This window comes from Pistacia vera, unplaced genomic scaffold (genome assembly GCF_008641045.1).
Source record: "Pistacia vera cultivar Batoury unplaced genomic scaffold, PisVer_v2 Contig397, whole genome shotgun sequence".
Taxonomy (NCBI): Eukaryota; Viridiplantae; Streptophyta; class Magnoliopsida; order Sapindales; family Anacardiaceae; genus Pistacia; species Pistacia vera.
This window is the reverse complement of record NW_022196220.1, coordinates 524,859-552,563: the sequence shown is the minus strand read 5'-3', so window position 1 is coordinate 552,563 and position 27,705 is coordinate 524,859. Positions and strand designations below refer to the sequence as shown.

The window sequence follows — 27,705 nt, the reverse complement described above, 5'->3', positions numbered from 1 at the left end:
AATTCACACCTTCTCAGGTCCTAGCTGTAAATTAAGGAGTAAAGTAAATAGCTGACACAGCAACGGAGAAACGATATTGTCATCTTATTAGAACAATTGTACCTAAACAGGATAAATAGCCTATCTACTCTGTACTGGCACCCTTCACAGTAGGGCACTCGCACACTCTTCCCCGAAATGTGCCTGAACGATTCCAGATTCCCCTTGAAGTTCCACATTTACAGGATCATTACTGACAAACAGAATTTTGTAAAATTTATATGGTGTACCTGCAAGCAGTGATGTTTAGCTTTGCTGTCTGCCAACAGCCGCCATTCCTTTCAAGGCACTCATTAGTCCTCAAGATGCCAAAACAAAATGAGCAAATTCAAAAGGGGAAAGAAAGCAACTAATACATTTCTGAACGTCAGTAATCCCCAGTCATACAGAATAGAAGTCTAAAATAGGTATATACAACCTGAACTTAGCAATGCAGGATCATTTTGTCTCCTTGAATCCGCACATATGGCCTTGAGCACAGCAGTTTCTCTCCAATTTTTCCTGCAGAAAATGAAAAATAGGGCTTCAGCATCCAGATATAGTCCTATTTGTTTAATTACAGTAAAAGATAGCAAGGATTACTATAATGATGATTGTAAATACAACCTCGATATTGAACATTATTGATGACTAGTGTTGGCAAGATGGGTAACACGCCACGAATCCTCGACCAATCTAAATTTCGAAAATGAAACAAGAAAAAACAATAAGTTATTTGATGCTGCCAGAGTTCTTAAATTGAGCCACTATAACATTTTTGCTTTTTGGAATTGAAGTACATGGCGTTGTTGTCGTTTTCAACACTTCATTTTCAACACCTCAGCTTGCAGGATCCCCATACTTTCTTGATCTGGATCAATGGGCACGACCTGAGTTAATAGCTTAAATATCGTATTATCACACACACAATACAGATTCCAATTTAGCCTATAACAAGCACACGGTGGTCCTACCAAGTTGATTTCATGACATCCTCGCGCATTCTTTGCTGTACGTTTTCTCCTTCATGTGACAGCAATCTGAATGAAAATCACGTACATACATCACACCCACAACCCAGGAGTCCCTGGTTGCTGTCATAGGCCACATCTGCTGCACGCAAAGATGCCTCAAGTTCTCGAAAACCACATCCTTCCCTTGATACCCTTCTCCAAAATCCGACTCGGATCAGGAAGCGCAATATCTTCCGTGCGGTTTATGCACTGAGACTGTGATTGCTGCTGAGCACTAAAGACTGAAGGTCAATACCAGGTTATGTAGTGTGGTGTAGTAACAAGTTACCCACCCTATCTCAGGATTGAGCATGGCCCTTGAAACTTTTCACAAGTTCTATTGTACATGCAGCGAGTTTCCACACTCGTCCATTGCGTGTTGTCATAATCATATCTCAAACTCTCTGTTGTCAGGATGATGGGGCACGGCTGACTCTCTCCATGTCCAATTTATTCACAACATCTTTTCTCCTTTTTTCAAGGCCGACTTCAAGCTCTGCGCTCAAAGGATAGCGCTCTATCAGCTCGCGGAGGCGACATTCCAATTCTCTGCTATCATACCCATCCCGTCATCACGTGCTCTCCTCTCACGGCATAACCTCCATGTCGCGATCAGACCTGGTTCACTGCATTTTATCTGTCACACTAAAACCGGAGCCTGTGCTTCCACGCCTTCTCCTTCCTGACCTTCCGGGCAATAGCGCTCATTTAGGCAACGTAGGCACTACAAGTGAGAAAGGGATAAAAATAGATAACCCATTCAATCCACTAAGCAGCCTTTAAACACAACTAACTCTTTATGCTCTCATCTGTTTCATCTAGTCAATCACCAAGATTCACTGCTTGGAATGGTGAACAACACTCGTTTACATCTCTCATTTAGATAATTTTGGCTTTTTCTCTTCAATAAATAATTTGGCATTTTAAGTTTGTTCTCAAATGGACCATAGACCTAAAAGGTGTTCTACAACTGAGAAAAAGTGACACATTATGGCCTACAAAATCTATAAAGCAATTGATAAAGTAGAAACCAGGCATAAACAGATGGCACGCTACTTTCAACACAGACTTACAAAAGAGAAGTCTATCTAATTCATATTAAAATCCAACCTCAAAGCAAATAAAACAAGAAAGATAAACTAACACAACAAATGTAAATCCTGATACTAAAAAACTAATCAATCAAATCCCACAACATTCAATCAAGCAGTTCAACAAACTTTAAACTCTGTAAAGTCAACCAAGGAAAACGTTCCAGAAAAACTCACCTCCTGCTATCAAGAAGCAAAAGTCGCTCATGGGAAACTGAATTTGAAAGGCGTATCACCTCAAAAGCCTGACAACCAAAGTGTCCTTCATGATCCACACGAACCACCAGAAACACTCTAGTCAGGAATCCCAAAAGTACCCAATGGAACCGTGCGCTTTCCAACGCAGGTCAAAGCGACAACACACTCAAACTGCTCTTCTCAACCACAAACCTTGCACCTACAAGCTCAAAACCACAGTCAAAATCAAAACAACACTTTGACGTCTTCTTAAACAACATGCTTGAAAAAAGAAAAGAAAACTGGGTTGTTTTGTTTTGTTTTGTGTTCTGTTTCGGTTTCTGTTTTCGATTTTTGTTTCGCGGTTCCTGTCAGTTTATTGCGAAGCCGTGAGTGGGAATGACTTAGAAGGACGTACAAGGGAGAACGTTGTGGAAGGTTTTAAGCTAAAGGAACGTTTAAGTGTTAGAACTAGAAAAGTGAAGAGTCAAAATCTCAAAAGTTGACGTAAAGAAGAGACGAAGAAAAAAGTAGGGTGGCCGAGACACAAAGTCGCAGAGCTAACTTTCTATCCGTACATGGCAACACTAGCTATACTCACTCCTCAACTACTACTTACTGCAGGAAAAACTTGGACCAAAGAGAGATTCTGACACTTGTGCTTGGAAATTTTGTTTTGATTGTAAATTCTCTTTAAAAGAGAAAATGAAGAATTTTCTTAGCAATAAAAATTGTAAACTAATGGGGTTAAAATTACATGAAGATTCGACGTATATAGATAAATAAAAATTCTTTGTAAATTGTAATATTGTTCTTGAACTATTAAGAGTTTTTGTTTAAATCTTATATTTCGAGTTGTATATATTTTTGTCTGAAAAATATGGGAAATGTGTTTGACATCGTAAATTTTTTTTTTTTTTTTTTTTTTTTCATAACAGATGATGGAAGTTTTGGAATAATGTTTACGTATCATTAATGTACGTTACGAATTTATGTCAGATAAATTCATGGTGGCTCAATAATGATGAAGAGTGTCAATATAATAAATGAGCATGTGATGGAAATGAAAAAATATAGTGAATGTATCTTCTTATTCCATTAATTGGTTAATAATTTTCTTTTATCTCTCATTAGCAAATTTTGTTTTTCTGTTTTGATATACGTTGAACGGTAATATTTTTTAAAGCCGTATTAATATTTTTTAAATGGTTTTTGATAGTATTTTCAATAACTATAAGTGTGCCCATATTGAAACACTCTCATAGTGGATAAAATAATAAACCGTCTAAATTACACAATCTTTGATTTTTGTAAAGTATTTATAGTTTTATTTTTTAAATCTTTTTCATAAAATAAATCAATATTTTGATCAAATTAAAAAAGACAATATTCTAGTTGGGACATTGGCGATTAGTATTTTCTTTGAGTGAAACACAAAAAATTTTGGGACGTGAGAGTCCTTAAAGTATAGTAGTATACTTACTTATCCAAATATATTACTCAAATTCAATTTGAAAAAAGATAAATCAGAAAATTTAAAAGTCCAAACAGTTAATTTTAAGTGTCTTCCACTAAATGCACAACAGTCATTGTGCTACATATTACAATAGTCGATATCGCTACCCACCCAATTATAACAAGAAATTGTTATCGTTATATATAGTTGACTCAGTGTCTATTTATTTCTTTGATATATTATAATCGTTATATATAATTATTAAGGTATCGGTTAATTTATAATTTATTTAAACTTTTATCTTAAAAAACATAACCTTCCTATTGTCACCATGGTGTTAATATTATACAAAAATGAATAATTGGAGAGTCTTTTAATTTGATTTCCATAATTTTTTAGGTATCCTTATCACATGATTGGTTATTTTTTATACAAAATTATGTAATTATAGCATTAATGATGGATTCAGAAATTCGTAAATGGAATCACAATAAAGTCGTTGTAACTAATCAAATTGCATAAAGCTTCTTGGGGCTACATATTTAAAAAAAGATGGGATTAAAATCATTAACATAGGATTAATTTACACCCTATAATCAGAAGTTACATGCCCTCAATTATACAGAAACTGCTGAAGAACCCCTGCCACTATTTGGCTGTTAAATTAGATCTTGACTGTGTTGACCTGTTTAAATATCTGAATTGAACTTAATCAATCACTTTTGAATTGTAAAGTATTAAAACTTGTAATAAAACGTTAACAATAATTAAATCTATATAAAAACATTTAATATCAATAAAAAAACAATGTTATCGAAAATTATTAAAATATTAACTAAACCAGAAGAATTAAAAGCTATATGATCATTAAAAAATTCAAAAAAATATCTAAATTCGAACAATCTACTACAAATCTTCCTCTAGATCTTTCCACTACCCTCTAACTGTTGCATACTTTAATACTATTCTATCAAAATTATCAACAAAAATTAATCAAAATCTTGATACAACAGGTAACTTGTCACAGTTTCCCAATTTCATTTATACATTGTTTCTCCTCAATGTTGTTAACTTCTCCATTACATATCACAATTCCACAAGATCAAAAGCATATGGTTCATCTGAAAAAAGACAACACAAAATAAAAAACTTAAAAAAAAAAAAAATCCCAGTTGATGTAGATCATATAACAAAATGGGGGGTTGAAGAGGGGGTGTGATGGTTTGAGCACATATCTAGGTTCACAACCATCTCCCAACAACCCTCAACATGACAACTAGTTACTTGGTTAGCCAAACAATGGGCATGTGAGACTCCATACAAGTGCGGGATCTATTTTGGTGAGTGACCAATTGATGAAGCTGCCATGTTGGGGGTATGGAGAAAGTTGTAGATTGGTATGGACCTAGCATTATTCTTGGTTGAGGTTGGTGTAATGGATGTGTGGGGTTTGAGTAAGCTGAGATTGTGATGGGGTGGGACGAACTTGTTACGGATGAAGACTTATGTGATTTCTCGGACCAAATGCAGCCATGCGAGGCAAAACACACCATTTGGCAAGGCTTCAATCCAAGTGGCTAAACGTTGCCAATAGCCAGCACGATTCGCCATCTAGCTTGGTCAGACGCCACCAGGGCACCGCGCCTAGGCAATGACTGGTTGTCTAGATGCCAAGTCGTGTTAGCTCACAACGAGATCGATGCTTCTTCAATTTCTGCTCCGTACTTTTTTTTTTCTTTTTTTTGGTTTTAATCGAAGAGTGTGGAACAATTAGGGTCTGAAGTTAGATGATTTTTCAGATATGTGCTACATGGCCCAAATCCAAACTATGTGTGATTTGTCTAATCTTTTTACTTTTACAAATTGTTATAATTTACATGATTTTTATTTAAGCATTTAGTTTTATTAAAAAGTAAATATTTTACCTTTTACCATAAAATTTGATCAGTTCGCTTTTCACTAAACTTTTGTGTTAGTTTAATTGAAAACTCTATTTTGCCACTTGTCCCGTTAAATTTAACTAACAAAAATTAACGAACGATGTCTCTCAGTAGTTTCTGATAACTGAGGGCCAATAGGTGATACTCCTGATTTTACAGGGTGTAATGGTGTTAACCCTTAAATTAATCAATTTCGCTTACTTTAATAAGATAGGTATTAATAAAGTTTTCATTTAGATTTATAATATTATGTATTTAATGCTTTAAGTAATACGTATTCTACATTACTATCAAATATCATTATCTAATTCATTTGAAAATGAAAGATAGAAATTTAAAAGTTCACCAACAGTTTTAATATTCTAATTCTTCCACTAAATGCCACAAGTTCATTGCTAATTTACAGTCTATCAACTCACCCTCACCCCGCATTTACCTGAGAAACTTGTTATACGCTATTGTAGTTATGACCTGGCTATTCTTTTATGTTCTTGATATAATTATTCGTATATGATATAATTATTGCTATTGGAAAATTATAATTATTTAAAATTTATCTTTAATATACTAATTGAATAATTTGGATTTATTTGTTTTAATTTTGATATCTATAATTTATATATTGTCTTATACACACTGTATCTCAATTTTTGCTAATCAAATTCAATTATCAATTATAGATTATGATGGATTAGAAATTCAGAAACAATCACAATACAATGGTCTTGTGCTAAAAGATTGCATAAAATCTTTCCTGGGGATAAATATTTAAAAATCAGAGACCATTTACATCCCTTTACTCCACACTCTTTTAGCCCTTAAATTATCAATAAACTATCAGAGAGACCCCCACCTGTCTATTTGACTGTTAATTAGACTTGACTGTGTGATTGACCTGTTAATATCTGAATTGCCCTTATATACACATCCCACACGAAGCATAATCTATATTTTATATGAAAAAACAAACAAATAAAAAACTTACAAAAACGAAAAAAACCTAGTGATAAGGATTTAGCTAGAAACTGGGCGTGAGAGTAGGATGGTTAAGGTTTAAGTGAGTTGTCAGTTGTGGATGGTGGTGGGGGAGTTGGTTGCGGATGAGACTAATGTGATTCTCAGAACCAAATCATAGCCAATAGGTCAGGTGACACGCCACTGAAAACTTCGATCCAGATTTGCCAAACGTATTGACAGCCAAACACGGTCGATTTGTGCTTGTCAGACCCACTAGGCCATGGCCTAGGCAAACAAACTGGACTTCTAGAAGTCAAGCTGCGTGTTGGCCTCACCAGCGATGGGCGAGCTTCTTCAATTTCTTTAGTACATTTTTTTTTATTTTTTGTTTTAAATGAGACATTGTGAATGATTAGTGGGTGTATAGGTTAGATGATTTTTTAGATATGGTCAGCCCCAGATCCAACTGTTGTGATTTATCGTAATTTTATTATTTTTCTAATTTTATAATTAACTTGAATTTTATTTCAAGATTAGCTTTTTTATTATAAGTTAAAATATTTTACCTCTGACATATAAATTTTGGTAGTTTCAGCTTTTTACTAAACTTTTGTGTTCAGTTGATGAACTCTTTTTGCCTTTGTTTTAATTTAACTAAAAATTAATAGAGGGGTCTCTAGTGAGTTTCTGATATGAGGGTCTGGGATTCGGAGTCAGCACAGGGATGTAACTGGTATTAAACCCTTAAATTAATATATTTAATAAGATATCTAATTAATAAAGTTTTAGTTAGATTAATATATTCAGTTATCTCTTCTCTGGTCAAACTTCCATTATTTGCTTGCCTTTGATCCATTCTTTTTACATATTGATTACAATTACTATTTATTTACCATTTCTATACTTATTTTGATCGAAACAACAAAATATTTATTTTTTATGGATTTATTATTTAACATCATAAAGATAATAAAATCATCATCACTAATAAATTAATATAATGAGATTTATTGTGCCCAAATTTTTTATTTTTTTATTTTATACATTCCACATAAATAATCACAATAACTTGTCCCTTGTGATCAGACACAAACCCTTTATTATTGATGTTAATATACTAGGGTATTGTATGTTGAATCGCAGAAGATGTACTTACCACATTGTGTAATTAAGTATGTTGGACTTGTATGTACAAAAGAGATGAATGTCGTTACCAAAATTACGAATAATAAATGAGTGACTAGAAGGCAAGTTGAGTGTTTATAAATTAGTTCATTAATAATTAATTAATTTTAATAAAATCAACTATTAACAACAATTACATCTACTTGGTAATTAATTGATATCACCTTTTCCTTCTTTTATTATTTTTTTTTGTTTATAAAATTGTTTAAAATTATTATAAAGTGGGATTTTTTTTAATCTTAGTAGAATCTTAAATAAATATTTATAGGTTGGATGCTGATTTTCTTAATAAAATATACATTACATCATAGTTGACTTGCCAAGTTTACTTTAAATTTCTAGTGGTTAACGGTTGTGTATACAAAGCTTTAATTGGTGACATCTCCTTTAAAATATCTCATCTATAGCAAAGTATTCATTTTTCTTGTTGTTTGGTATTTCTCTATTTTCCCCAAAATAATTTTACCCTCCCTAAGACCTAATTTTGTATTAATTATAAACTTTCTTCCTTTTTTTTTTATTCCTCTTTTCTTTTAATAGTGGTTTATGAACATACAAGTCTTCATACTAAGAGAATTTATATGATCCCTCTTTTGAGAAATTACACACGCAACAACGGCAAAAAGAGCGTGGGATATGTTTCACGAATAGCTACAAGGAACAGTGAAAAAATTCGATTCAGACATTTTAGAGGAAATTTGAACTTCTTCAGATGAAATATCAAAATTCTTTCTATTCTTTTTTGCGGTTTATAATTCGACTTTTAGATTTTGTCAGGGTCTTAAAGAGATTAGTATTTCTTTTTGGTAATGAATTCTACTTTTATATATGATTTTTTTTTCAATTTTTTATTTTTTTTTATTTGAGTTATTCAATCTCGAATCGTTTATTCGAGATAAATTGAAAAAATTAAAAAGCTTGTTTGCTTTAAGCAAATATACAATAGAATAATGTTGTTGAGTAAAGCTCGGTATGAAATTCATTTATTTTTTCTAATGGAATAGATCTTTTAACTTCAATTTTATTTAATTTTTGCACAAATTTCAGTTGTAAATTCAATACAAGTAATGTGTAAGGTTGCTGAGGTGATAAACAAATAACTATTTTTAAATTCTTTTCATATTCATTGTTGTAAAAAATTAAGGATATATTTGTGTTTTCAATTTGAATCAAAATTCTAAATTAAAAGATGCCCTCATTTTTCTAAACTATAATTTTAACCAAGTAAAATGAATTTTCAGAGTTGATGCTTTGTTTCTCGTTTGGGCCCAAGATGAACCCGTGATGGGCCGAAAATGGACTTATAAATGATTTGAAACGCATTGCTAGGTTTGTTTCGGCCTGTTGTGTCCTTTGGTCGGAATCGAATGAAGGTACAAAAAATAGGGACTTCTATATCTTCTTCTGACACAGCAAATAACCTTTTAATCTCCGCCCCGGTCTCCTTCTAGTCTACTTCTCTGTTAGATTTCCTTTGTAAAATATTTTATAATTATGTAAATACTATGTAATCTTTTAGTTATGTCAGGTATAATACGATCTCAGAATATTGTAGAGATTAGTCAACAAATATTTGTGATCCGCAATTAACAATAAAAAAAATTACATTAATCACCGTTAAGTTAATTGTTGAAATACATAATTTTAATCAAACTTTTCACTCACAACATCATGATTTGTCTTTTAACAGTTAGTCGAAAGTAGCTATTATTGGTACAGTCCAAACTTTTGTGAGTTTTATTTTGGCGCAATAGCCTTGTTTGTAAACAAACATGTCAGAATTCAGAAGACATAAATAGTGTCAATGTTATCACCTCATCTTCCCATTTGCCAGTTTTTCTTTGTTCGCTGCATTTCCTGTCTAGATATCATTAAGCTACGTTTTAGTGATGCAAATATCAGTACTCTTTGCCTAGACTTCGAGAAGGAGAGGCTTCTCTCCTCCAAAACAATCCTTGGCACCCTTTTGGAGGTTTTCTTCTTGGACACGTGAAGAATGCTGCAAATGGAGTGACATTGAATGCATCACGAACCGGTACAACCGCCCCACCAACTCAACGTCATGAATCTGTTCAGTTAATCAATGGTGGAGTAGGTGATCCAACAGTTATAAGAGGTCTTGTGGGTGAAAAACCAATCCTATTTTGTTCTAATTGGAGCATTGAAAGTACTTGGAGTTGAGCATGAATATTTTGAGGGTTTGTTTGGTTGGGAGAAATCTCCTATGACCGAGGTAATGTCATCTTATATTCTAATTACCTACGTTTGGTTGTTAAGTAATATAAGATTCCGGTAATCCTCCAAAACAATAGTAATTACTATTGGTAATATAGCAGATAATTTGATTACCTTATTTTCTAAGTATATTTAAGATTATTGGTAATCTTATTTTGTTACAATTTTACCCTTAACTATTAAAATTTTTGACAAATGCCCTCAATTTGAAAACAATTTACAAATTATTCATGGATGATTTTATCCTTTCATAAAAAAATTAGGACATAATGCCCTTGGACTTTAAAAAAATTACCAAGAGTGGTGGCCAGATCATCGGCCTCCGTGCCACCATCACTATAGGTGTCTGAAGGTGCTGACCGCGGCCAGAAATGGCTAGTCGTGTGTCGATTTGGTCAAAAAAACGGCTAGATCATTTTGGCTTTTTCGACCAAATCTATAACTTCTAGTGTTAACGACAACCAGATCTTTGGTGTCGTTACAACTAGATAGCTAAATCTTTGGTCGTCGTTAACAACTAGATGACTAAAACTAATGCCAAAGTTCTGGCCATTAACGAAGGCCTTTCTGGCTATAATTCTAGTCATTTTTGGCTAGATCCATGATGGATTGCAAAAATGGCGAAATCTAGCCGGTCTTGTGCTGTTACGGCTACTGGCGGTGGCTGGCTCGTAGTTGGCTGGGTCGGCGGTGGTGGCTTGGGTAGGTGAGGGTGTTTTTGCTAAGTCTTAAATTTTTTGGTTGCTCGTTGTTTTAACTAATCTGAAATGTAGGGGGTTAAAGAAATGATTAAGAAAATATAATAAAAAATATTATATGAATATTTAAAAGTAGTACGCAATTTAGTAAATTATATAACATACTACCAATTTATTCCTCCCAAACAACATATTAATTCCAAACAACCTAACACATTTCCCTAAACTTTCTAGTAATCTTCAAGGTAATCTAACTTTCCATTAATATAACATTCCTAGTAATACAACATTTTATAAACTAAACACACCCTGACGATGTTAGGAGATTGTGTAAAAGAAACATACATTCAAGATGAATAACATAGGAATAAATCACTCACACCACACAAGAAACGATATTTACGTGATTTGGCATAACCAGCCTACCATAAAGATGAGAGAAATCTATTATGTTTCATGAGATATATAATTAACAGAACTTCCAGGCCTATCCTAGTACCTAGAGAAACCATTATAATTTCATGAGGTACATAATTAACAAAGCTTCTAGGCTCACCCCAATACCTAGAGCAGCTCACCCCAGTTCATGGTGTTTTGTAACTATTAAAACTTGATAAACCAGAAAATAATTAAAAGATAATATAATTATTATAAAATTATACAAAATCTTAAATTTAAGAACAAATCTACAACAAATTCTTCCAGACTTCCACTAGCTCAACTATTTGAACTTAAACATCTATTCTCGTAAAAATAATAAAAATCTTGATACCGCAAAGTAATCATATTTTAACCACCATTGAGTAGCCTGATGTAAAAGAATAAAAGGGTTCAACATGGATTCTTAAGTTTAAGTCTTCTTAGACATAATAGAGGTGGCTATTAAGGGAATTTTATCTAGTTGATCGTTCACTTCGGGGCTTCAGGGGACTGGTTGAGATGCACACAAGCTGATCGGACACCCCCAATCCACAAAAAGAGAAAAAAAAGTAATCCCACCTTCTCCCAATTTTTTAACATTGTTCTCCTCGAATAATCAACAAAATAATCAAAATCTTGATACAACAAAGTAACTAACTTTATTTATTTTTTCCAATTTTTTTAACATTGTACCCTCGTATTTTAACTTCCCCATTACATACACAATCCCACAAATCATAATCATATATTATATGAAAAAGAACAAACAAAATAAAAAAACTTACAAAACAAAAAAAAACCTAGTTGATATAGATTTAGTGGTTAAGAAACTGGGCATGAGAGTAGGATTGGTTAAGGGTTTAAGTGAGTTCCATTGGGATGGTGGTGGGGGAGTTTGTTGTGGATGAGACTAATGTGATTCTCAGAACCAAATCACAGCCATAGGTCAAGTGACACGCCACTGACAAAGCTTCGATCCAGATTTGCCAAACACGGTTCGACATTTGGCTTGGTCAGACACCACTAGGCACGTGGCCTAGGCAACAATCTGGCTTGTCTAGAAGTCAAGCAGTGATTGCCTCACCAGCGATGGGCGATGCTTCTCAATTTTCTTTAGTACATTTTTTTTCTATTTTCTGTTTTAATGAGATGATTGTGAATGATTAGGGTTTATAGGTTAGATGATTTTTTAGATATGTGTCTATGCCCAGATCCAACTGTTGTGATTTATCTTAATTTTATTATTTTTTTACTAATTTTTATAATTAACATTGAATTTTTATTTTTAGATTTAGCTTTTATTATAAAGTTAAAATATTTTTACCTCTGACATATAAATTTTGAAGTTCAGCTTTTTACTAAACTTTTGTGTTCAGTTTGATTGAAAACTCTTTTTTGCCTTTGTTTTAAATTTAACTAGAAAAATTAATAGAGGGGGTCTCTAGTAGTTTCTGATAATTGAGGGGCCGGGGTAATTTCGTCAGTAACAGCACAGGGGATGTAAATGATATTAACCCTTAAATTAATATATTTTAATAAGATATCTAATTAATAAAGTTTTAGTTAGATTAATAAATTATGCATTTAATACTTCTCTGGTCAACCACTTCCATTATTTGCTTGGCCTTTTGATCCATTCTTTTTACATATTGATTACAATTACTGTTTATTTATCCATTTTCTATACTTAATTTGATCGAAACAACAAAAATATTTATTTTTATGGATTTTATTATTTAACATCATAAAGACAGTAAAATCATCATCACTAATAACAATTTAAGATAATGAGATTTATTGTGCCCAAATTTTTGTTTTTGCATTTTTATATTTGTTTTCTTTATTCATTCTATATAAAATAAGTCACAATAACCTCTTATTTGTGGTCATAAACCCTTTAGTCACTGGAGTTGATTATATCTAAAAGGTATTGTGTTCGAATCGTAGAAGAGGTATTTATCAAATTTGTGCAATTATTTTAGTCTATTGGACTTGTAGAGTATCAAAAGAGATGAGATGTGGTTACCAAAAGTTAAAAATAAAAAAATGAGTAACTAGAAGGCAAGTTGAGTGTTTATTAAATTAGTCAATTAATAATTAATTAAATTTTAATAAAAGTCAACAATATTACAACAAATTACATCTACTTGGTAATTAATTGATTATCACCTTTTCCTTCTTTTATTATATTTTATTTTGTATATAAAATTGTTTAAAATATATTAATAAAAGTGGGATTTTTTTAAATAAATAATTAGTAGAATCTTAAATAAATATTTTATAGGTTGGATTGCTGATTTTCTTAATAAAATATACATTACATCATAGTTGACTTGGCCAAAGTTGACTTTAATTTCTAGTGGTTAACTGGTTATGTATACAAAGCTTTAATTGTGACATATCCTTTAAAATATCTCATCTATAATCCAAAGTATTCATTTTTTTTGTTTTGGATTTCTCTATTTTACCCCCAAATTATTTTTTTTTCCTTATTTATCTTTTATTTTTTTTTTATTTTTAATTTTTTTTCTTTTTTTTTTTTTTCCTCTTTTACTTGTAATAGTGGTTTATGAACATACAAGTCTTCATACTGAGAGATTTATGTGATCCTCTTTTTGAGAAAATTACACACACAACAATGGCAAAAAAAGCGTGGGATATGTTTCATTAATAGCTATAAACGAACAGTAAAAAAAGTTCGATTATAGACTTTTCAGAGGAAATTTGAACTTTTTCAAATGAAATATCAAAAATTCTTTCTAATTCTTTTTTGGGGTTTATAATTTGACGTTTTAGATTTTGTCATAGGTCTTAAAGAGATTATGTATTTCTTTTTGGTAATGAGTTAACCGCTTTTACTATATGATTTTTTTTTTAATTTTTAATTTTTTTTTATTTTGAGTTATTCAATCTCGAATCGTCTTATTCGAGATAAATTGAATTGATATTAAAATATTGTTACTCCCCTATTAAACCATGTAATGTTACTACCCCAATAAGCCCTTGATAACTTTATTTATTGAAGGTTACATAGCCTAGCCCTACTTGTATTTTACGCATAAGCTTGGAAATAATTTATGTTATTCATAAATGCTCGTTCATGCAGTTATTTGGATTTTTTCAGTTAATTTATAGGATTAAGAAAAGTAAAAAAATTAAAAAGCCCGTTTGCTTTAAGCAAATATACAGTAGAATAATGTTGTTGAGTAAAGCTCCGTATGAAAATTCATTTATTTTTTATATATTATTTTTCTAATGGAATAAGATCTTTTAACTTCAAAATTTGATTTAAATTTTTTGCACTAATTTTTAATTGTAAATTCAATACAACTAATGGTGTAAGGGTTGCTGAGGTGATAAACAAAATAACTATCTTTAAATTCTTTCTCATATTCATTGGATTGTAAAAAATTTAAGGATGATAATTTGTGTTTTCAATTTAAATCAAAATTCTAAATTAAAAGATGCCCTCATTTTTCTAAAATATAATTTTAACCAAGTAAAATGAATTTCCAGAGTTGATGCTTTGTTTCTCGTTTGGGCCCAAAGATGAACTCCGTGATGGGCCGAAAATGGACTTAATAAATGGATTTGAAACACATTGCTAGGTTTGTTTTCGGCCTGTTGTGTCCTTTGGTCGGAATCGAAAGAAGGTACAAAAATAGGGACTATATATATCTTCTTCTGACACAGCAAATAAACCTTTTTAACTCCGCCTCGGTCTCCTTCTAGTCTACTGTTCCTTGTTAAGATTTTCATTGTAAATATTTTATAATTATGTAAATATTATATAATCTTTTAGATATATCAGGTATACGATCTCATAATATCATAGAGATTATGTAATCTTCTAATTATATCAAATATAATATTATGTGATCCGCAATTGACATAATTAGGATATCACATTAATCACCGTTAAGTTAATTGTTGAAATACATCATTTTAGTTAAACTTTTCACTTTACGAGATCATGAATTTATCTTTTAACAGTTAGTCGAAAGTAGCTATTATTGGTACAGTGCAAACTTTTGTGAGTTTATTTTGGCGCAAAAGTCTTGTTTGTAAACAAAACCTGTCAGAATTCAGAAGACATAAATAGGTGTCAATGTTATCAACTCATCTTCCCATTTTGCCAGCTTTTCTCTTGTTTTTCGCTGCACTTTCCTATCTAGATATCATTAAGCTATGTTTTAGTGATGCAAATATCAGTATCTTATGCGGTTATGCCTAGACTTCAAGAAGGAGGGGCTTCTCTCCTTCAAAACAACTCCCATTGACCCTTCTAGAGGTTTTCTTCTTGGACAGGTGAAGAATGCTGCAAATGGAGTGACACTGAATGCAGCATCTGAACCGGTCGCATCAGCAACTGAACCGGTCACATCACCAAACTCAACCTCATGAATCTGTTCAGTTAATCAATGGTGGAGTGGGTGATCCAACAGTTTATAAGAGGTCTTGTGGGTGGAAAAACCAATCCTACTTTGTTCTAATTGAAACATTGAAAGTACTTGGAGTTGAGCATGAATGACTTTGAGGATTTGTTTGGTTGGGAGAAATCTACTATTACCGAAGTAATGTCATCTTATATTACTTGATTACTACGTTTGGTTGTTAAGTAATATAAGATTCCAGTAATCTTCTAAAACCAATAGTAATTACTGTTGGTAATATAGCATGTAATTTGATTGCCTTTATTTTCTTAGGTATTTTAAGATTATTGGTAATATTATTTTTGTTACAATTTTACCCTTAACTATTAAAATTTTTGGAAAATAATGCCCTCAATTTGAAAACAATTTACAAATATATTCATGGATTATTTTATTCTCGCATAAAAAATTTTTAGGACATAACACCCTTGGACTTTAAAAAAATTACATAAGGGTGGTGGCCAGATCATCGGCCGCTGGCCACCATCGCTAGTAAGTGCTTGAAAGGCGCACGATCAGCCAGAAATGGCTAGTCATGAGTCGATCTGGTTAAAAAACGGCCAGATCTATTCTAGCTTTTTCGACTAAATCTATTCTGGCTTTTTCGATCAAATCTATAGCTTCTGCCTGTTAACAACAGCCAGATCTTGGGCTGTTGTTAACAACCAGATGGCTAGATCTTTGGTCGTCGTTAACAGCCAGATGGCTACAACTAACGACCAAAGTTCTGGTCGTTGTTCATGGCTAGAACTTTGGCCATTAACGATGGCCAATTCTAGCTATAATTCTGGTCATTTTCGGCTAGATCCATGATGGATTTAGCTAGAAATGACCAAATCCAGCTGGTCGTGTGCCGTTACGGCCACTGGTGGTGGTGGCTAATTGGCAGTGGTGGCTTGGGCTAGGTGAGGGTGTTTTTGCTAAGTTTTAAATTTTTTTGGTTGTTGGGTTGTTTTAGCTAAATCTGAAATGTAGGGGGTTAAAAAAATGATTAAGAAAATAATAATAAAAAATAATATTATATGAATATTTAAAAGTAGGGCAATTTAGTAAATTATATATAACATACTCACCAGTTTATTCCTCCCAACCAAACATATTAATTCCAACCAACCTAACATATTTCCCTAAACATTTACAATAATCTTCAAGGTACCCTAACTTTCTATTAATATAGCATTCCCAGTAATACAACATTCTCTGAACCAAACACACCTTGAAGATGTTAGGAGATCGTGTAACGGAAAACATACATTCAAGATTAATAACATAGGAATAAAATCACTCACACCATACAAAGAGACGATATTTACGTTATTTGGCATAACCAGCCTACATAAAAGATGAAAGAAATCCATTATAGTTTCATGAGATACATAATTAACAGAACTTCCAGGCTCACCCTAGTACCTAGAGAAATCCACTATAATTTCATGAGGTACATAATTAACAAAGCTTCTAGGCTCACCCCAATACCTAGAGTAGGCTCACCCCAGTTCATGGTGTTTCATAACTCTTACATCAAATACTTTGTATTCTCACATTCTCTCATCACCTTGAATTGATTCTCATCTCTATATTTATAGGTAGTATATGAGACATTCTATTTCTAATATGATTCATATTTTAATTTCTAATTGAACTCTCATAATTCTATTCTATCTACAATTATATTATTTATTAAATAGTTTTTTTAAATTTATACAATTTTACATGAGAACAAATACGAAAGGAACCACAATATCCCAATAGAAGGTGTTGGAAAAGTGGCTCATTTTGCAAATCACATGGGGGTAGAAGTGATAATGGAAAAAGGTTTAGGGACTTATATGTAATAGGCCAAAATGTTAGTTTGTCCCACATTGCTTGGGAATGAAAATTGGGAAACTTTTGGGGCCTATATATGGGGACCTAAATCATTGTTATTTGTATCCCAAGATATAATTCCATTATACTTCTTTTGTTTAGGGTTCTTTCTTTAAGGACCCTTTAGTTTGCAAGTTTTGTTGTATCTCCCATTTGTTTTGGGTATTTGTTGTATTGCCCAAAAGTTTGTAATATTGTTTGGAGATAGTGAAGTTTTCTTTTGCAGCGCCCGAGGACGTAGGTTTTAATACCGAACCTCGTTAATTCCTGGTATTCTTTATTTTTGCATTTAATTTTGGCAATTTATTTATGCTTTACTACTTGTTATTATTATATTCAATAAGCTAGCATTAGAATTTATGTTTCCGTTGCATAACAATNGGTGGTGGCTAATTGGCAGTGGTGGCTTGGGTTAGGTGAGGGTGTTTTTGCTAAGTTTTAAATTTTTTTGGTTGTTGGGTTGTTTTAGCTAAATCTGAAATGTAGGGGGTTAAAAAAATGATTAAGAAAATAATAATAAAAAATAATATTATATAAATATTTAAAAGTAGGGCAATTTAGTAAATTATATAACATACTCACCAGTTTATTCCTTTCAACCAACCTAACATATTTCCTTAAACATTTACAATAATCTTCAAGGTAATCTAACTTTCTATTAATATAGCATTCCCAGTAATACAACATTCTTTGAACCAAACACACCCTGAAGATGTTAGGAGATCGTGTAACGAAAAATATACATTCAAGATTAATAACATAGGAATAAAATTACTCACACCACACAAAGAGACGATATTTATGTGATTTGGCATAACCAGCTTACATCAAAGATGAGAGAAATCCATTATAGTTTCATGAGATACATAATTAACAGAACTTCCAGGCTCACCCTAGTACCTAGAGAAATCCACTATAATTTCATGAGGTACATAATTAACAAAGCTTCTAGGCTCACCCCAATACCTAGAGCAGGCTCACCCCCAGTTCATGGTGTTTCATAACTCTTATATCAAATACCTTGTATTCTCACATTCTCTCATCACATTGAATTGATTCTCATCCCTACATTTATAGGTAGTATATGAGACATTCTATTTCTAATAGGATTCATATTTTAATTTCTAATTGAACTCTCATAGTTTTATTCTATCTACAATCGTATTATTTATTAAATAGTTTTTCTAAATTTATACAATTTTACGTGAAAACAAATCCGAAAGGGAACCACAATATCCCAATATAAGGAACCGGAATTCTTGAGTTCATTGGTCCGTTTAAGAACTTGATCTATCTCAATCTGTCATTTTCATCATTTGGTGGAAAGATTCCTCATCAGCTTGGTATTTGTCAAGTTTGAAGTACCTTGATCTCTATGCAGATTCATACAGCAGTACTCCTCCACCGGAGTCGCGCACCGAACTGGATTTCAGGTCTCACTTCCTTGAAGTACCTTAACTTAGGATTTGTGAAACTGGATATAGTGCCGGAACTGATTGGCTGCAAGCAGTAAATGAACTTTCTGCCCTGGTGGAGCTACGTTTGCATTGGTGTGAACTTTAGGTTCCACTTTCATTGCCATTCATTGACTTCACTTCACATTCAGTTCTTGATTTGTCAGAAAATTCTTTTAATTCTGAAATCACTGAATAGTTTTTCAACCTTACTAGCCTTTCCAAGCTGTATCTCAGATGGAATTTCTTTAATGGTCCCATTCCAGGTGAGTTTGCAAACCTGAAACTTCTTGAAGTCCTTGATTTATCTAACAATTTGAACCTTGGAGGCGAAATTCGAAGTTTCTTAAAAGAAGAAATTAAACATAAATATCAGTTTTAGTTTCACTTTGATGGAGAAGCAAGGAACAAACTTTGCTTGACAAAACTGAAATGGATTTTCAATCTTTAATTGATTCCAAGCTTCTAAAGAACAGTTCCAAACGGTATTTAACCCCTCCAAGACTTAACACTTGCATTCAGTTAGTTGATAACGGAAACTGCAAACTTGCAATGCCAAATTTGAAGACTTCAAATTGTTCAACCAGCAGACTTGCAATATCAACACTTTGTGCTTCTATTTCCTCAGCAACTTAAGATCTTCACTTGCCAACATCGTCCCTCAAGCGAAAACATCGAAGATGGTTGAATTGTGCTTGCCAAAAAAAATTATAAACATAATAGACCCAAATATGTCTGAACTGCTGCACTTTTGATTTTATTATGCTGATTCCATGACTTCAGTATTTGTCTGAGCATCAATTTCAATCGGCCCTTTTCACCATTGTCTGATTCGGCTTTTGCTAAAGTCGACCCATCTGAGAGATGACAGAAATACCCCCATTGGATCGGATGACAACCCAACCCAAAAATAATTAGCGTCACTACTTCTTTTCAAACTTAATAATGATAATCAAATAATTCAAGAATCAATTAATTCTTTAGTAAAGTTCTAAAAGAGAAAGTTACACCATTGATTGGCCTACATGTTGAGGATTCCTTCTTTTAGAATTCTAAAGTGATCTGTTTACACCATACCTCACAGCAAGGATTGGCCTACATCGAGGCGAGTGGGGGCTGCTGATCGTACTCTCTTCATGTTGTTTATTCCTTTGCGTTTATAGTAAGTAAAGTTTCTTCGTGTTGTGGATTAGCTTTCCATTACTCACTAGTTTCTTTCATGTCACGTTCACATTTAAACTCTTTAAAATTTGTTATAATAGTTAATTTTCATACATAACCAATATGTGTATATTATATTTGATTTATTATTAGTTAATACGTTTACGAACATTTTAAAAGGTATATTAAATTAGAGAAGAAATTAATAGCTAAATGATATATCTACAACTTCTTTAAACAAATGGATAAAGATAATTATAATAATTAAGAACACTTATATTATCTTAACACCTTTGTTTAATTCATTAAATAATTATAAATTTATATGATGAAAGTATATACTATAAATATGTCTTTTAAATTTATATATATTATTTTGGTTATTTTTTATTTTATTTTATTTTATCATGTTACAACACTGACTCATTAAAATAAAAAAAAAAAGAAGAAGAAATCGAGCCTGTCCCTACCTTAGAGTGAATTGCTTTTTTTTTTTTTAATCGCTTTAGAAATCCTTGATGCAAATAGAAAGAAAACATAAAACTGGACCTCTTTTATTATAATTTATCAATTCTCTAAACCTAATTTTTTGTTTTCTAATGAATTTACCCGAGTTGCATTGCTTCTGTTAACCCAAAATTATTGTTTTTAATTTCATCATGATGAATTAGAAATACTTATCTGGGAGTCGGACAGTCTCGCCAACTCACTTGACTGAAGTGGTGAGACCATGCAATAATATGATGACATCTATCATAACATATTTGTCAATTTTTCTCTTTTATCCATCCATCACTATAGTTCAGGAATAATTATCCATTATCATCTATCAACAATCAACGTCCATAAAAGATAGTTTTGAAACTTAACCATACGTGTTTTTGCTTTATCTTTTTATTGATAAGGCGTATCAATATTTTCCAAATCCATTAGAAGATTTTGATTCTTTTTTTTTGGAAAAATAACATAACTAATCTGAAAGATTCTTAGAACAATTTCCTCAATCGGCTTTTGCTAAATCTTACTAAACAGAATAAAAAAATCTTGTCGTAGGGGCAAAGAATCCACTACTTCAAATTATAGTACTATATATGCAATATTGTGTAAGGAAAGGAGGATATATAAGCTTGTGTTCTCGACTATGTCTATACACCTATTTACTGAGCCCGAAATATTAATCAGGTTCTTAATTTTTCTTCTTCGCTTCATTTTATTTTTATATATGAGTGTTTGTTTTTTTTTTTTTTTTATTATATAATTGGATTATGTTATCTGTTTGATATGTTAATATATTAATTCTGTGAGTGATGATAACATAAGATGCAATCTCAATATTGTGAGTTCGAATGCCACTGGGATAACCTCAGAGAGGAATAGTTAGAATACGAATAATTTTAGCCTTTGTTTTATCCGTGCATAGTGCATACTAATAATGTAAAAAATAGTAAATGTCATAAATGAATTTTTTATTTAAATAAATATTTTAGTTTAAAGAAATATATTGATTGAATATTCTACTTCAGGAACAACTGAAGATATGGGAGACCATTGTTCACCTGCTAGTACTTCTTTCTGTAATGAGTCAGTAATCGAGATTGAGGAAATTGAGGAATCCAGCTTTGAGCCTGTACCAGCTGAATGTTGTATTACCAGGGTTCCTAAAAATCTTCGAAGAATAAATGACGAAGCTTACACTCCTCAAATAATTTCAATAGGTCCTTTTCATCATGGTAAAGAAGATTTGGCTAACATGGAAAAAGAGAAAAGAAGATACAAAGATAAATTTATTCAACGATTGGCTGACCATAAATGGGAGGAACTCAAGAATTTTGTCCAAAACAATGAACAGAAAATCCGCCATTATTACTCAGAACCCTTGAAGTTTCCGAGGGCCAAGTTTGTGGAAGTGATTTTGTATGATGCTGTGTTCATCATTGAACTTTTCTTGAGATATGAGCGTGGGGATCAAGGTGATGATTGTTTGTTAAATAAGTTATGGCTGAGAGCTATAACAAGGGACTTCTTATTACTTGAAAATCAAATTCCATTTTTCGTCCTGGAGGAATTATTTAACTTAGCCTCTCTCCAACCACCCCAGATGGAGCCTGCGCCACACCAGAAGCCTACACTAGTAACGCAGCAGGAGCCACCACCAGAAGCCTACGCTAGTAACGCAGATGGAGTGACCATCAGTAACGCTGATGGAGCTACCACAAGTAACACACCAGACGGAGTCACCGTCGATATCACAGATGAGGCCACCGCCAGTAACCCAGATGGAGCCATCGACATTACACATGAGGCCACAGCTAGTAACCTGGATGGAGCCATCGATATCGCATATGAGGTCACCGCCAGTAACCCGGATGGAGCCATCGATATCGCATATGAGGTCACCGCCAGTAACCCGGATGGAGCCATCGATATCGCATATGACGCCACTACCAGTCGACCAGATGGAGCCGTCGATATCGCATATGATGGCTCGGCCAGTAACCCAGATGGAGCCACCGGTAACGAATATGAAGCCTCCGCAAGTTATCCTGATGGAGCCACCGATGTTACATATGAAGGCACCACCAGTAACACAGATGGAGCCACCGGTATCGAATATGAAGCCTCCGCAGGTTACCCAGATGGAGCCACCACCAGTAACACAGATGGAGCCACCGGTATCGAACATGAAGCCCCCGCAAGTTACCCAGAAGGGGCCACCGATGTCACATATGAATCCACCACCAGTAACGAATCTGAAGCCTCCGCAATTTACGCAGATGGAGACTCCACTAGTGATACAGATGAGCAGTTGGTTTTGCCGACAATTAATTCTTTGGGTATAGACAACAATAACCAAGAGATCAAGGCTAACCCGGATGGAGCCTCCACTGCCAGTGACCGAGATGATGAGTTAATTCCTCCCCTTCCAACATTATCGAATCCTCACTTTTGTAAACTTTCTTGTAAATTTTTTGTCCTCCGTTTCCGGCAAAATATAAGAGAGATCGAGGTTAAACATTTCACCGATTTGTATAGACACGCTTTAATAGCTGGAAAAGGCGAATCAAAATCAAAAGGAGCCACCAAGGAAAGTTTGCGTACCCGGGAGAACTTTCACGAAATAGACATGTCCGAAATTCATCCACTAGTGGAGTCAAAAAGACGCATAGATTTACCCAATGCAGTCAAGTTGCAAGAGTTCGGAGTGAGGTTTAGGTGTCTTGACACTGAATCTCCGTTTAAAGTAGTCTGGAAAGGAGTTGAACTGCGAATCCCATGCATTAAAATAACTGACGAAACGGAATGCTTGATCCGAAATGTGATGGCATTGGAGCAGTGTCACTATCCATCGGAAACTTGCATATGCAGTTATATCACGCTAATGAATTTTCTTATCTACTCTGAAAAGGATGTGAAACTGCTCGTTCGGCAAAAAATTATCAAAGATTCTGTCGGGGCCAATGCTGTAATAGTGGACATGTTTAATAAACTTGGCCGACAAATCCCACAAAGTGATGACTGTTACGCCGGCATTTCAAAGCCTCTGCGAGCGCGCTTCGACAATCCCTGTAACAGTTTCAAAGTACAGGTGAGACTTGTTTGTGCGAAAAACTTACGACATGTCATCGGAGCAGCTATTGTATTTACGGCAATGAAGTTCTTGCATCCCTTGTAAGTTTCTTTATTGTTGGTCTACTTTATAACACTCTTGTTATTTAGGATGTAAATAATTTGGATTTTTTGATATGGATTTGCCATTTATTGTACTCTCTTTCATAAAAATATTCAACTAATTAACTTCCCTAAGCCACTACGTTTAATCAATTAGAAATGCTAAAAATATGAACTATTAATATCCATCTTGCTTGTTAATTGTTATGAACCACTTTAATAATACAAACTTAATTTGCTTTTTTTTTTTTTTTTGTTTTTTTTTTTTTCACTTTGACAATTCATAAGAGAGCTTCCAGGATCTTATCTATGACTACCATTTTCTATTAATTGAACTTTAGGGTGAGAAACACTTCAGAACGAAGTATAACGCGGACGGGACATTGCCTGAAGTACTAAATTTTATTGTCTGTAAATAATAGAGTTACGTCTTAGTTAAATCTTTGGTTACGTGACATACGAGTTTTTTTGTTAAAGCTACTCGTAAGAACAACATTTAATTTCTTGGAAATATTTAAATATATAACAAGGCAAAGCAGCATCTGATTTTTACATATAACGCATCACTCACCTGGCCCTTCTTATTTGTGTTGATTACGGTATTCTTTGAACCTACATTTAGAGCTTAACCTGTGTATCTACAAAGTGGAAAAAGAAACGGTCCTGTGAATAATAAGTCTGTATACATATAACTCACAAGTTTGCCCAAAAGAGGCACGGTAGAGGATGAAGAAAATCTGTGTGGTTCGTGTTACATCGATCTATTCCTATAAATTCGAAAGTATTTTTGTCGCATAAGTTGCTTTAGAATTTGTTTCTTCAAAAATCGCTTAGCATAAAAATAGATTAGGGTATTGATCTTAGAGGCACAAATCGTCGTAAAGTTTGTGCTTCGCCTAACGCTTTGTTATTGTGTGGTTGTCAAGCGGCATATCTATCAAACTTTTCTTTTTTTTTTTTTTTTTTTTTTTTTTTTAACTTTGACAATTAGTAAGGAACTATATAATATCTATGTTGCTTGTAAAATTTATATGGTGTACCTTGCAAGCAGTGATGTTCGCCTTGGTGTCCTGCCAACAATCGTCATTCCTTTTAAGGCACTCATTAGTCTCAAGTTCTACCAAAACTAAGGGTGGGCGGATCCGGGTATCCGCCCAAATCCCATGGAACTAGAACTAGACTGTTCATGGGTTTGGAAGCAGAACCAGCCTAAAAGCTTGGAACCGGAACCTTATTTACACTTTAGGGATTATTCATAAAAATGACAAATACAATCCCAAAAGTTTACAAAAATGATGATTGATAAATTACAAACCTTGATATTGAACATTATTGATGACCAGTGTTGGCAAGATGGTGACATCGCCAGGAGATCCTCGATCAACCTAAATTTCAAAAATAAAACAGAAGAAACAATAAGTTAATTTGATGCTGCCAGGAGTTCTCTAAATTGAGCCACATAAAACATTTTGTTTTTCTGAGAAGTTGAATTACCTGGAGTTCCTGCTCAGTTTCAGCACTTAATTTTCCACATCAGCTTCAGGATCCCCCATACACTTCTTGGTCTCCGCAATGGGCAGACCTGAGTCAGTAAGATTAAAATCATTAGAATTAAAACAGTGAGTTCCAATTTAGCACAACTAATCAATCATTCGTGACTCACCAAGAGATTTCATGACATTTTCGGCGCACTCTTTGCTGTACCTCTTCTTCTTCGGGGAGCGTTTGATATGAAAATCAGTCACATAATCTCAGCAAACACAGGACTGGTTGCTTTTGTTGGCGACTCTGTTCACGCAAAGCTGCGTCTAGTTCTCGAAAATCACATCGTTCCCTTGATACACTTCTCCAAAATCCTGTTCCGGATCAGGAGCGCAATATCTTCCGTGGTTTGTGCACTGAGACTTGCATTGACTGCTGAGAATAAAAGCCAGAGGACAATACCAGGTAATGTAGTGTGGTATAAAAAAGGTGTAGCCTCCCTTTTCCAGGATTTGAGCATGGCCCTTGAAACTTTTCACAAAGTTCATCTGCTCATCGCAGCAAGTTCCACACTCGTCGTTGCTGTTTGTCCATAATTCATGCTCAACTCTTGTCAGGATGGGGCACTGACTCTCTCCAGTCCAATTTTATCACAACATCTTCTTCTCGTCTTTTTCAAGGCCTGCTTCAAGCTCTCGCCAAAGGAGCGCTCTATCAGCGCCGAGGGGATTCCAATTTTCTCTACATATCCATCTGCATCAGTGCTCTCCTAAGGACAATCCATGGTGATCAGAGAAGGGTGATTAAGATTACTTTTTGGGAGGCCGAATTTTGCCTATTCTTGGAGAGAGATTATTGTGTAACAAAAGAAAAAGGAAAATCAAGAACAAAAATCATCATAGAGTTTGTCTTTACTTTTTCAATATGATTTATTTTTTGGATTCTACTCTTATTTATTTATTATGAACTAATTTTCTCAGGCTAAGACTAGGGTTAATCTATTTAGGATCTATAATCAATCTTTTACTCTTTGGTCAGTGAATTATTTTTTTTATGATGAGCTTATATATGTGATTAATGCTATTAGGAACCTGATCAATTTCTGATATAATTGTTTTGTGTGATTGAGACTGAGAGGAGATATCACATGAGTGCTCTAGTAATTAGGCCATGTATTAATTAGATATAGAGATATTGAATTGATACATGCAATAGTCATAAGCACGATTAACTTGTGCTGAAATAGAGGTTCATAAAGCTTAATGCTCGTCTATTCATTAAATCTATATAAGATATCTAGGTTGTGAGATATAAGTAGAATTAATATGCTTGAGGAAGATTATTGGTTAACCTGGGAAATCCCATTGTCACATTAATTAAATAAATTTATTGACCATAGTAAATTAAAGGGTGCAGAGAAGTTATAGATGAGCCTGAAGTCTTAGTCGTTTTCTCTCATTGAATTTTTAATTTAGTTTTACTGCAAATCGTTTCTAATATTTCAGTTTTTAATATTTTTGTTTTAAAGATCACCATTCTAAGTTTTGATATCTAGATAAAGTTAAGACTAATTAATATTTCAGTACTTGTTTAACACATCCCTTGGGTATGATAACCTGTATTTGTTACACTATATTACTTAAGACTAGTTACTTGTTAGTAGTTATTTCAAACGACACAACAATACATTTGTAAGAAGATGAAGGACAGAGAAGCTTTGAAGAAAACTCAATACTTTTTTTATTAGCTCTGTTCCCGATTACATCATACAAGACTTTTAACTAAAAGCTAACTGTAGTTACTAACGGTAGTTACTAACTACAATATTACAGCTCACTAACTTTTGGTTAATGTAACTTAACTAACTATTTATCTCACTAGTTAAAGCAGCTAAGTTCAACTAATTACAACAAATAGTAGCAGCAACTAATTCTCCAATACCATTTTTATTAATTGAACTTTAGGGTGAGAAACACTTCAGAATGAAGTATAACTCGAAGGGACATTGTCTGAAGTACTAATGTTTATTGTCTGTAAATAATAGAGTTACCTCTTAGTTAAATCTTGGTTATATGAAATACGAGTTTTGTTAAAGATAGTGTGTAGCTTAGTCATAGTTAATTTGAGGTGCTTGAGCCTATAAATAGGCAACTCCACCATGTAAATCATATAACTTGAATTCCAGCAATACACAGAGTTTACATTTTCTCTACTTCTCTCTCTTGTTTATATACTGTTAGCCTGTGAGCGTTAGGCTGCTTAGCTCATTTCCGACGAGTTAAGGCCGCACGAACTTAGCAAAGAAGTTAAGTGCGTGACACTACGCTAGTAACGCAGAAGGAGCGACCATCTGTAACGCTGATGGAGCTACCACAAGTAACACAGATGGAGACACCACCAGTAACCCAGACGGAGTCACCATCGGTACCACATACGAAGTTACCATCGAT

The 27,705-nt window shown here is 33.4% G+C and overlaps 1 pseudogene; it reads right to left on the bottom strand.

Moving 5' to 3' along the window:
- Positions 1 to 124: 124 nt before the first annotated feature.
- LOC116141277 lies at positions 125 to 26,620 on the bottom strand (annotated as a pseudogene).
- Between the last annotated feature and the right edge of the window lie 1,085 nt (positions 26,621 to 27,705).